The sequence below is a fragment of the Dendropsophus ebraccatus genome, chromosome 1 (genome assembly GCF_027789765.1).
Source record: "Dendropsophus ebraccatus isolate aDenEbr1 chromosome 1, aDenEbr1.pat, whole genome shotgun sequence".
Lineage (NCBI taxonomy): Eukaryota > Metazoa > Chordata > Amphibia > Anura > Hylidae > Dendropsophus > Dendropsophus ebraccatus.
In genome coordinates, this window is record NC_091454.1 from 147,622,657 (window position 1) to 147,636,442 (window position 13,786).

Consider the following 13,786-nt stretch of genomic DNA (forward strand, 5'->3'; position numbering starts at 1 on the left):
TCTGTGTTTTTAATCCACTCCTGGTTTTGGTTGCAATATGAGGACCACAATACTGACTGAAATATAAGTAGTGTGAACCCAGCTTATTAGGCTGGGTTCACACTATGTATATTTGAGGCTGTATTTGTGAGGCTGTATAGCAACCAAAACCAGGAGTGGATTGAAAACACAGAAAGGCTCTGTTCACATAATGTTGTAATTGAGTGGATGGCCATCATTTAATGGCAAATATTTGCTGTTATTTTAAAACAACGGCTGTGGTATTGAAATAATGGCCGTTATTTACTGTTATATGGCGGCCATCCACTCAATTTCAACATTGTGTGAACAGATCCTTTCTGTGTTTTCAATCCACTCCTGGTTTTGGTTGCTATGAGGACCTGACATGAGGACCAAATACTGCCTGAAATATACATAGTGTGAACCCAGCCTTAGTAAAGGTGTATTTGAGGGGACTGTATGTTAGAAAGCCCCACAAAGCATCCCATTTCAGAAACTGCACCCCCCAAACTCTGCAAAAGCACATCCAGAAAGTTTTTTAACCCTTTAGGGGAGTCACAGAAATAAAAGCTAAGGGGGCCATTTATTAAGTCTGGCGTTTTTTACGCCGGACTTATAAATACCCCCGCAGCTCCGGCGCTACGGGGATTTATGTAGAGGCGGACTGCCTCTACATAAATCCCGTGCGCACCGCCGAAAACCTACGCCAGCTGAGGACTGGAGTAGGTTTTCGGCGTACATTTGGGCGGAACGGATGGTAAATCGCGCGGACTCTGAGTCCGCGCCCTCCGTTCCGCCCACTACACGCCCCCTTTCCGCCCCCCTGGCGTACTCGGCGGAAAGTGCCGATTTGCGAATATTTTATTCGCAGATCGGCCATTTGCGTATAAAAAAATACGCAAATCGGCACTTTCCACCGAAAATCATCCGTTCGCCGGATGATATATGTGGCCCTAAGTGTGTAAGAAATTTGAAAACTTTAATTTTCTGTGAAGAGATTTTATTGTAATCCAATATCTTTCATAATGATAAACCTATTAGCAGAGAAATGCACCCCAATATTGATTGCCCAGTTTCTGCAGTTTATAGAAATACCCCATATGTGACCCTATTGCGCTATTTGACGCAACCACAAGCCTCAGATATAAAGGTGCGCCTAGTGAATTTCAATGCCTCTGTTTTATTTGGTCATTTTTGACTGTACCACTTCAGTTTGGCAGAGGCTCTGGGGTGCCAAAACATAAAAAACACCCCTAAAGGGACACCATTTATAAAACTACACCCCTCGAGGAATGTAACAAGGGGTGCGGTGAGCATTTGGACCCCACAGGTGCTTCACAGATTTTCAGAACAATGTGGCGTAAAAAAGGAAAAATTTTATTTTTTACACTAAAACGTTCATTTTTCATTTTTACAAGGGGATAAAAGAAAAAAAACATGTGTAGCGCAGTTTCTCCCGAGTACGGAAATACCCCACATGTGGACATAAAGTGCCAAGCGGGCGCAGGACGAGTCTCCAAAGGGCAGGAGCGCCAATTGGCTTTTGGAAGCTGGATTTCACTGGAATGGATTTCATGAGCCATGTCACATTTACAGAGCCCTTGTGTTGCCAAAAACCCCCACAAGTGACCCCATTCTGGAAACTACACCCCTCAAGGAATCTATCAAGGGGTGCAGTGAGCATATGGACCCCACTGGTGACGGGCAAAAATGTGGAACAATGTGACGTGAAAGTGAAAATTTTCATTTTTTCACTTTTACATCACAAATGTGCCCGTCATCAAGGGGTCCATAACCTCATTGCACCCCTTGTTAAATTCCCTGAGGGGTGTAGTTTCCAGAATGGGGTCACTTGTGTTTTTTTTTTTAGTGTTTTGGCAGCACCAGGGCTCTGTAAATGCGATATGGCATTCATCATCCATTCTGGCCAAATCCAGACTCCAAAATCCAAATGGCGCTCCTTCCCTTGAGAGGCTTGCCCTGCACCCACATGGCGCTTTATGTCCACATGTGGGTTATTTACAGACTCGGGGGAAATTGCTCTACACATTTTGTGTGTTGTTTTATCTTTTAACCCCTTGTGAAAATGAAAAATTTAAGGCTAAACCAACATTATAGTGTAAAAAATGTAATATTTCATTTTCACGCCACATTGTTCCACATTTGTGCCCGTCACCAGTGGGGTCCATATGCTCACTACACCCCTTGTTACATTCCCTGAGGGGTGTAGTTTCCATAATGGGGTCACTTGTGGGGGGTTTCAACTGTCTTGGCAACACAGAGGCCTTTCAAATGCAACATGGCCCCTCGAAATCCATTCCAGCCAAATCCAGCCTCCAAAAACCAAATGGCGCTCCTTCCCTTTGGAAGCTTACCCTGCACCCGTATGTCACCTTAAGCCCACATGTGGGGTATTTCTGTACTCAGGGGAAATTGCTCTACACAAGACAAGATCAATGATTTAGTGTAAAAATAAAAATTTTTGGGCAGCGTACGCTACGCTACCCCCAGACACGTCACCGGATGATGAGGATGAGGATGAATGGAGGGAAAAAGGAATGGGGGGATTCATCCTCACTGGCTGTTTCGGTGTCGGAAAAAAAAAAGGAAAAAAAGGAAAAAAAAAAAATTTGGGGGGGGGGGGGGAAACCACCAAAGCAACTGATCAGTGAATAATATTCACTAATCAGCTGCTAGGGGGCAGTAGAGCGACGCTTCCGAAGACTTCAGAGGCCTGCCGAACATTTCTGAAGTTAGACGACGCTGGACCCGACGAAACCCGGAAGCAACGCTACAAAGAGAAGAGGACGCCGCGGACCGCCGATCGCCGCTCTGGACGCCCAGATCAGGTGAGTATGGTACACCTGCACCACACACACCTGTTCTGCACCCCTCAGATACCTAGCTGAGGGGTGCAGAACCCGGCGACACTGTTTTTTAATAGTTTGATCGCCGTGATGGTACTGGCCGGCCTATCACAGCGATCGTGGGGGTGGCATCTGCGCCATCTTTCCCCAGGACATTGATATCGATTGGTGCTGTCGGCACGGAGGGGGGGGGGGTTAATCACCCCCGTGCCGGCAAGCAGGGATGGCCTGCTATACATCATAGCAGGCCATCTTCCCCGATCGCTGTGTGTGAACACACAGCGATCGGGGAAACATCTGGCATAAGTGTACGCACGTTTGCGCTAAAGCCCGCCCTGCGGGGGCATACACTTACACCCGGTGTCGTTAAGGGGTTAAATGAAGGCAACATAAACTAATGATAGAAATGCTGAACAGATCAGTGTATTTCTTACATCATTCTGTTTAGCCGTTCTCCTAATACGCAGGAGAATAGGATTCTTGCCACACCCCTCCCCCAGCCTCCAGCTGCTGATTGAGAGTTGACTGCCTATACACAGCATGGATAGGTAACTGCCAATCAGCAGCTGGTGGGCGGAGTTTTCTGTTTCTCATGAATAATGAGGACTACTGGACTGGACTACTGCACATAATGGAAAGAACTACTTATTGTCCATGTTATTCAGGAGGATATCTGCCAATTGGCTGCACAGAACAATGTAAGTGATACATCATTCTGTTCAGCTGCTCTGCCACTACTTTATGCTACACTTAGATAGGACAACATACACCTACTGACAGTCTACCTTAAGATTTTTGCTTCTATTGTTTATGAGGTGTAATCCAATTCATGCCTGCTTAGTTCATACTGCTTATAAAAGTCCCCTATGAGTATAAAAGAAAAATCAAATATACTCGGCACTTCTGTGTAATATAGAGCAAAGCAATTAGCTCTGCCCACATTATGCATCATCCAGTTCACAATGGGAGTTGTAGTTTTGCAGCTAGTTTCTCTCCAGGTGTCATCACTACAACACCCATCATCTCCTGCTGGTAGTTCATGATGAAAGTTGTAGTTTTGCACCGATGTCTTTCCAAATTGCAGCACTACAACCCCATCATGTCCTGCTGACAGTTCATGATGGGAGTTGTAGTTGTGCAGCTGGAGGGCCAAAAATTTAGAACCCATGATTAGAGAATTAAACAGTATGGTGCATTATAGGGGACAGTGTCACAGGGTATGAGGGGGAGACAGTGGTACAGTATATGAGTGGGCAGACGTCACCTGTGGGTCACTGAATATAACTATTTATTCTGTCTCTGGCTGCCCTACTTGGTTGGCATGGGGGGGGGGGGGTGTCAGAAAGTTATATAAATTTGTAATTTACTTTTGTAATATCTGAAGCCTTCCAGTATTTATCAGCTGCTGTATGTCCTGCTGGAAGTGGTATATTCTTTTCAGTCTGACACTGCTCTCTGCTGCCACTTCTGTACATTTCAGGAACTGACCAAAGCAGTAGCAAATCCCCATAAAAAAACTGTCCTGCTCTGGACAAATGCTGTCATGGATATAGTTGGCAGCAGAGAGCACTGTCTCAGACTGAAATGAAAACATCACTTCCTGTAGGGCATACAGCACCTGGTAAGTACTTGAGATTTTTAAATCGAAGTAAATTAGTAAATCTATATAACTTTCTAAAACCAGTTGATTTGAAATAAAAAGTTTTTTGCCAGAGTACCCTTTTAAATTTCTTCCTACTGGATTCACTTGTGGCTTTGGCTTAAAAGACTTATTTAACAAATTGCAGCTGCAGTTTAAAACAAACAAGCAACCCACCAAAAAATGCTGTGTGACACCAGCCTTAGGGGACTTTCACACACTGCAGTTTTTGAGCCAGAGTTAAAAGTGGATCCGTCAGGAAGCAGAAGTACAAACCCTTCCTTTATAGTTCCTGTTACTTTTGAATCAATTCCTAGTTTTGGCTCAAAAACTGTGGTGGCAAAACTCCAAACAACTCCTTTGCGTGACAGAAGCCTTATGGAAGGTCCCTGCTGGTGCTCTGTATGTGAGGAGGCACTACTTATTAAGAGCACTGCTGGTGCTCTGTATGTGAGCAGGCACTATTTATTGAGGGCACTGCTGCTGCTCTGTATGTGAGGAGGCACTATTTATTGAGGGCACTGCTGCTGCTCTGTATGTGAGGAGGCACTATTTATTGAGGGCACTGCTGCTGCTCTGTATGTGAGGAGGCACTATTTATTGAGGGCACTGCTGCTGCTCTGTATGTGAGGAGGCACTATTTATTGAGGGCACTGCTGCTGCTCTGTATGTGAGGAGGCACTATTTATTGAGGGCACTGCTGCTGCTCTGTATGGGTGGGTTCACATTGAGGAATTCTCGCGGATAAACTCAGCGGAATTCCGCCGGCTGTACGGACGCGCATCTTTCCGCCGGCTCCATAGACACCATTTTGTGGGCCTGCTGATTCCGCATTCTGCCGAAAGAACTGACACGTCAATTCTTTTGGCAGAATGCAAAATCAGCCGGCCCATAGAATGGTGTCTATGGAGCCGGCGGAAAGGTGCGCGTCCGTGAGCGCGTACAGCCGGCAGAATTCCGCAAAGTTTATCTGTGAGAATTCCTCAATGTGAACCCACCCTATGTGAAAAGACACTGTTTATTGGGGCACTTTGCTGGAGCTCTGTATGTGGGGAGACACAATTTATTGGGGGCACTTTGCTGGTGCTCTTTATATGAGTGGGTACTATTTATTGGGGCACTCTGCTGCTGCTCTGTATGTGAGGAGGCGCAATTTATTGGGGGCACTTTGCTGGTGTTATTTATATGAGGGGGTACTATTTATTGGGGCACTCTGCTGCTGCTCTTTATCTGAGGAGACACTATTTATTGGGGCACTCTGCTGCTGCTCTTTATGTGAAGAGACACTATTTATTGGGGGCACTCTGCTGCTGCTTTTCATCTGAGGAGACACTATTTATTGGGGGCACTCTGCTGCTGCTCTTTATGTGAAGAGACACTATTTATTGGGGGCACTCTGATGCTGCTTTTTATGTGTGGAGACACTATTTATTGCGGGCACTCTGCTGGTGCTCTGCATGTGAGGAGACACTATTTATTGGGGGCACTCTGCTGGTGCTCTGTATGTGAGGAGACACTATTTATTGGGGGCACTCTGCTGCTGCTCTGTATGTGACGAGACACTATTTATTGGGGCCACTCTGCTGGTGCTCTGTATGTGAGGAGACACTATTTATTGGGGCCACTGTGTTGTTGCTCATTATGTGTGGAGACACTATTTATTGGGGGCACTGCTTATTAGGGACACTGCTTGTGCTCTGTATGTGTGGAGACACTATTTATTAGTGGTGGTCTTTGGGAAAGAAATTCACTTGAAGCAGCAGTATCATCAGATCAAGGCAGCTTTATTTCTTGCGTAAGGAGACAAGTCATCAAAGTTGTCTGATAACACCATATAAATACAGTGTTTATATAAGTTCTGTCTTTCAAAGTGTACCTGTCGTTTGTAAAAACTTTTGACATGTTATAGAGTTTCGGGGTCTGAGTGTTCAGAGCCATGTCACGAGTATAAAAAATATAGAACACACACCACAACGGTTTGCTGCTTAAGACTTCATTTGCTTTACTTTTTTCTTTTTCATCCAAGTATAAACATATACATGTTCACAATAGTAAAGTCTGAAAATATATATATCTGCCACGTCATGAAACATCAGAGTCATATGACATTAGTCGGGCTCCATAGACTTATAATGACAATGTGTTGGACCCTGATTGATGACATAGAGCCAGGAGAGGACCACACTTAGTCTGGTCTTCTCCTGGCTTGTTCTCCTGATTGGTACGGGTCTTAACACTCAGACCCCAGCCAATTAAAACCTTTGACATGTCTTTATGACATGAAGCAAGAAGGAGTCCAACAGCATGAGTCTGAGATCTTCAGTTTATTACAAATCTATGAGCACACGGATTTGAAATAAACAGGAGATCTCAGACTTAACTTGGATGCTGTTGGACTCCTTCTTACTTCATGTCACTCAGTCAGTTCCCAGGATAACCGGCACTCCAGCGTGCATCCCTTATGCTCCACTGCCATTCTCCGGACCTTTTTGCATGGTCCTGGTAAATCACTTTTGTCAAACGTTTTTACAAACAACAGTGAGACTTTAATTAAAGGAGAAGTCTGGCAAAAATTTTTATTAAAGTATTGTATTGCCCCCCAAAAGTTATACAAATCACCAATATACACTTATTATGGGAAATGCACATAAAGTGCTTTTTTCCCTGCACTTACTACTGCATCAAGGCTTCACTTCCTGGATAAAATGATGATGTCACGACCTGACTCCCAGAGCTGTGCGGGCTGTGGCTGCTGGAGAGGATGATGGCAGGGGGACACTGAGGGACACAGGGCACTGGAGGGACACTGAGCATCTCTCTGCCATCATCCTCTCCTGCAGCCACAGCCCGCACAGCTCTGGGAGTCGGGTTGTGACATCACCATTTTATCCAGGAAGTGAAGCCTTGATGCAGTAGTAAGTGCAGGGAAAAAAGCACTTTATAAGCATTTACCATAATAAGTGTCTATTAGTGATTTGTATAACTTTTGGGGGGCAACACAATACTTTAATAAAAATTTTCGCTGGACTTCTCTTAAAAAGGAATGTTGCATAGCTTCCAATAAGAAGGTCAGAACTCCCTATACAAGTACAAGGCTGGAAACAAGCTGCAGTTTTTGTGCCAAAACCAGAAGGGGATACAACGGGAAGGAGATGTACAAGTGCTCCATGATTTGAATAAAAGTGACTGTATCCATGTTTTCCAAGACTCCCCAGGGCTGCATCCAACTTCATCAGCAACTGGTATTCAAATGCCAAACAATCGGACTTGAGGATGCTAGAGTCACATTATCTCTATAGTCTAGGGGTTTTGTAATAAAGCCTTACCTCCTATCGATTATCCCTATAACATTCCCGAGTTATCTTATCATGGTTTTCGATTGTTTTACGGATTATTATCAAAGAACAAATTAAATTTGGAACCCAGGAATATCATCACTATAGAAGAGAGAATGACTAAATTAAATTTGGAACCCAGGAATATCATAATTATATGGGAGAGAATGACTATTCTTTTTGTCCTTTAGTTCACCATAAAAATTCTATCCTCCATCCACAAGTACCCAAATGGTGTCCACATGCTCTGTCAACCGTTGGTTTCTTCGAGGCGAGCCTCCTCCCATTAGGAAGAGGCCAATGCCCCAGGAGGTGATTCCATATTCTTTCCCTATTGCATCAGGAAGTGGTTTGACCAACTTGTTATGATTGGGGATAATATGCTCAATGTTTTTATTTTATGTAATTTTTTTTTCCAGATTCTGTGGTATGAAGGGTAAAAACATTATTAACAAAATGTGCTCTGTTATCTCTATATATTTTCTCTGGTATACCAAACCTTGGTATTATTCCTTTTGCTTTGGTCAGAGTTATTGAATCTGGACTTGAACTTTTATAATGGCATCAATGATGAACAATAAATACTTCTTCCCCTCCCCTTCTTTTGGCCACTTTATCAGTTCTGAAGGAAATTTGTATTTTGGATGATGCCTTCTCTGCCCCCTCCCCTCTCTACCTACTACCTGCTCTTATGGCAAAGTCCCTTGCGCCCCCTCCACCCCTATGGAGCTGTCTATCACGACACCACCTTAGGGATCTATTTTGCAAGCATAATCCTTTAGATATAGCTGGACTTTTACCTTCAAAACACTTCCAATCCTAACACGTCCAGAACCTGTGCCACTCCTTTGCCTCATCAACGGACCGATTACGTGATATTAACTGGTTGGAAAGTCTAGTTCTACTTCCTTAAAACCCTACGAGGCCTATTTCTAAAATTGATGCTGATCTTATCACTCCTTCGGAAGACTCTAAACCGTCGTGCCTCTTTAAAGCGGAAGCTACACACTTCCTTCACCACTGAAGAAAGCAAATTTATTACGACCCACTCCCTGGGTTTTTTGCCATTCATTTGCATTCAAAAATCCTCTTTCAAATTGTTCTCCCCCTGGTATAGAACCCCAGCTTTTTTATTTGACCGTGACATCACCCCTGACGATTTATGCTGCGGAGGTGTTAGAGAACGAGGATCTGTTTCCCACATATGGTGGCACTGTGCGACCATCCGTCCATTTTGGGATCAAATGATCTTGATGATCTCTTATCCTCCTGGACTTCCACTAGATAATACTCCAGAGTTGGTTCTTCTATGGGACCCTTCCCACTCCTTAACTCCTAAAAGAGACAACCTCCTCACCCACCTATTAGTGGTCGCAAAAATTATGATTCCTCTATATTGGAGATCTGTGGATCCCCCTCCTGTAGCCAGGTGGATTGAAAAAGTTGAAGACATCAGACGGATAGAGGAAGTCTGTAACTGGCACAACCTTTGACATGACAAATACTCTTCCCTTTGTCTTTCAGATGTCCATTAGCTTATTGTGTTGGCCATGTGGCCTCTTGTTTTTATTGTCATGTCCATTGTTATTATATAAAAATATGTCTCATTAAAAAGAGATTTGAAAGAAATACTTCTTTACCTTGCACTTATTTAGCTCAATGAAGTCCATGCCGCTTCCCTGTGTGTTGTTTGGCACAGATGTGGCAGGACAGACAAAAAAATGTTTTAGACTGTAAATACTTAACATTTTATGCCTACTACTCATCCTGTTTATATAAGTTCTTTCTTTGATTAAAAAGCAACATTGCATAGCTTTATTTATGGGAGTCAGGACTCCCTATACAAGTACAAAGACGAAATCTTTCTTCTCACGGGCCTGAGGTTATATATTATCCTAAGATTATATATTGTACATTCTTAAGGTTATATATTATCTCCTGTTTGCTGTAACGCTGCTAGCCGGTACCCAGCAGCGATTCCTTCTCTTCTGAGCTGTGATTCATGCTTGTCCTAGATGCACATCTTCGTGTCTTCTAGCGTCTTCTTCTATCTTCTGCTGCAATGGTGCCACTGGCCACTACGCTGTGCATGTGGCCAACTGCTTTGGAATAATAGAGGAAGATTGTCCCCCTTGCCTGAGTGTTGTTTGATTATTGCATTCCAAACAAATGTGTGTTTCTGCTATTTGACCCTTGCCTGTTTTTTGCATTACCCTTCATGCCTGGCTCCTCTCTGTACCGTGTGCCTCTCCTGTTGGTGAATGATGCTGACAAGCTTCCGAAGCCATCTACCCTGACCCTCCACCTGCCTGATTATGATATCTGTCTCATCCCTGGTAGTGCGCTTCAGCTTCTGCTGACCACAATTACTTGGCCTATTCATCAGTGCCTCACACCAACTCTGTGTGGTCCTTGTGGACCAGCTGCTTCTTACACCACGACCACACTTGAAGAACACCCTGGTGCCTTCTAGCCACAGAAGTCCAGCTTCCGCTTCCTGTATCGGGATAAAGGGTGAAGACCTAGAGGGCACTTAGACTCGGGTCCCAGGTGTAGCCCAAAGCCAAACCAGTTGAGTGGTACCGCAGGTCCACACTTTGTCCTTGTACTGCTGATAACAGCAAGGTGTTAAAATCTAACAGTTGGTTAACCTTTTGGTATGAAACTCTCGGCATAGATAAAAGTAAACTATTGTTCTGTTTATACTGTCTGTGCTTTATCAGCTATCTAAATACTATATTAATTCTAGCAAAACTAAATTATACTTGCAGTGCTGCAGAACCCTATATGCCACTGCTGCTGAATTTCAGGTCTAAAAATGGTTAATCGATGGATGAAGGATATAAACTGCCTTTGTGTTTTACACTATGTTCTATTCAGATACAGCAAGCACATGCTGCAGTGGAGTAAGCGTTTAACTGGATATGTGACTTACAGCACTTTTCACTTCTCTGCCACTTGCTTGAGAAGCAGTTTGTTGGCTACCTTCCCTGATTCTGGGCCTATCACAGCCCCCCCTAAAAGTCTTAAAGTATCACTGTTGTTGGGAAAAACTTTTGATGTCATACAGACATGTCAAAAGTTTTGATTGGTCCAGGTCTAAATGTTGAGACCCATATCGATTGTGAGAACGAGACGGGAGAAGACTGCGCTCAGCCTGGTCCTCTCCTGGCTCTGTGTCACATGAAAAGTTGCATTGCTAATATAAGTCTGGAGTAGGTATGGTGGCCCACTCTTTCACTGATACAGAGCGGGAAGTTCTCGCAATCGGTACAGGTCTGAACACTCAGACCTGGACCAATCAAAACTTTTGTCATGTCTCTATGACATAATTCGCTAAGATCCTTATTTTTTTTATATCTATACAGCAGGTTTTTATTGTGCGTACACCGGGGGGGGGGGGAATATATGGTAAGAGCTTGCACCTGTGGGTTGCTGCTGCACCTTCTGAGGCACAGGAATTGAGGAGTCAGGGGAGAAAAAAAACGTAATGAATTTATCTACTCGGGTATTATCCCAGGATCAAATTTCTGTATTGTCTAAAGGTTTAAATTTTGCGCCCACCAATGTACCCAATGCTTTTTCTATACTATGTGATGTTAACAAGTTCGTTCGCAATCTCACTGTGCGCAGACATTTCTTTGATGTTGACACTGTTCACACTGCACGTGATTTCTCTGATGGGATTGCCAACGAGTTTGTTGGGAAAAATTTCTCTGAACAACAGGCTCTTGTATCATTGTTGGATTTAGACAACAATGTGTTCCACTCCACCAAGAATCCAGGATTCTATCCTGTCCAGTCTCGTGCAGACTGTATGGATCGCTTCCAGAATGTGGTGGAACGGGACATTGCCCGTATTGTTGGGGATAATACTACACATAAACACTTTAAACACAATTTATCCTCAAGGGAACAGTCAGCTCTAAAAGAATTGTCCACCTTCGACGACATCATTGTCAGGATGTCTGACAAGGGTGGAATTGTAACAGTTATGAATAAGACAGACTATATATCACAAATTGAGGATTTATTGAGTGACGAGTCCACATATCACAAACTAACATTCAATCCTACCAACAAATACTTGGAAGAGTTACGCAAGATAGTTACACATGGGGTGAATCTGGGTATTCTTAGCAGCAAGGAATCTGATTACCTTGTTGTTGAGAACCCCATCACTCCTATTATGTATGCGTTACCGAAAACACACAAAGGGATTGTCCCCCCTCCAATGCGACCTATAGTGTCCAGCACTGGGTCACTATTGGAGAGACTCTCTGCATGGTTGGATGGCTTGTTACAGCCACTAGTCAGGCGTGTTCCGGGTTACCTGCAAGACTCTAGAGATGTCCTTACATCACTTAGTGACGTCACTTGGCAGCCAGAGTGGCACTGGCTGTCTTGTGATGTCACTTCACTCTATACATCCATTCCATGGACAGTAGCATTAAATGCGCTTCAGTTCCATTTACAGAAATATGGTCAGTACACCAGCGAACTCAATGAATTCATTGTTGAAGTAGCTTCTTTTTTGTTGAGCCACAACTTTTTTATGTTCAATCGCAAATTTTTCCTTCAATCTAGTGGGGTTTCGATGGGGGCTAGACACTCCCTTTCGTTAGCTAACCTCACCATGTCCTTTTGGGAGGAACATTACATTTTTTCTGTGTCTAATCCTTTCTCTTCTTGCTTGCAATGGTACGGGAGATTCATCGATGATGTCATCATGGTTTGGAACGGAGATGAATCTTCCGTACCATTGTTTCTGTCATATTTAAATTCCAACAATTATAATTTAAGATTCACATATAATTTTCAGAAAAACTGCATTGAATTCTTGGACCTGTTATTGCAGGGGTTACCAAATGAAAAAATTTTATTTTCTACTTACCGTAAACCCATCTCAGGCAATAATTTGCTCAGAGCTGATAGCAATCATCCTCCTCATACCATACGAGCCAACCCCGTAGTCATGTTTTATGCTTTATTATTTTCATGTTGTGTACATTTTTTTATGTCCTTTCCGTCATTTATGATCACCAAAACTTGATTCTTTGTGTTCATTTTTGGCTCATGTTCACACCATATATATTGCCTAATAGTTTAACATTGAGATTGATCAGGTCACAACCGGTGACTGTTGGGTTTACATCTTTTCCCAACATCACACATAGTAGTCACAATGAATTATTTTTCATATTATATTGGTTGGTTAAGGTAGCTATAATTGCATGGGGGAATGCTGATCATGTTTATATATTATTGTCAAATGTTTTATATTGGTTACAGCTGTTTATTTTCCCATGTGTTTATAGCACAGCTTTTTCTGATGCAATAAGACCTAATACTGAATATGTAAATCTTAATCATCTTATCCATTTCCTTTTCTTAGCACTATGTCCTATAATGTTATTATATTTATGTATATATAATTTGGAGTACTACACATATAGGCTTTGACTTTGTAACAATGTTTATAGCATACTACAAGTTCATTTAACCACTCCCACGCTAGTGCAATGCACCTGGTTTTCAGGGTATTTAAGTATACAATGTGGTGGGAGGAATTGTCAGTGAGCAAGAGTGCGCATGCGCTCGAAACGCGTCTGATCTCTGTGGGGTCCCTGCACTTTGGTGATTCACATGTTTTTACCTGCATTTGGAAAATAAAGGCATCTTTCTTTGCTACGTGCTGGATCATTGTTTTCCTTGGACCTTCTGTTTTTGCCTGTACTTAAAGGAAAAGTCCAGCGAAAATGTTTATTCAAATATTGTACAAATTACCAATATACATTTATTACGGGAAATGCTTATAAAGTGTTTGCTCAGCTGGGTACCTGACATTGCAGCTGGATGAGCTGCAGGAGGCCTGGACCTGGCGGTATCGCTACAGGGCACGAGGATAGGAAGGTATACTTTATGGTCTTGCACCCCCATGCCTT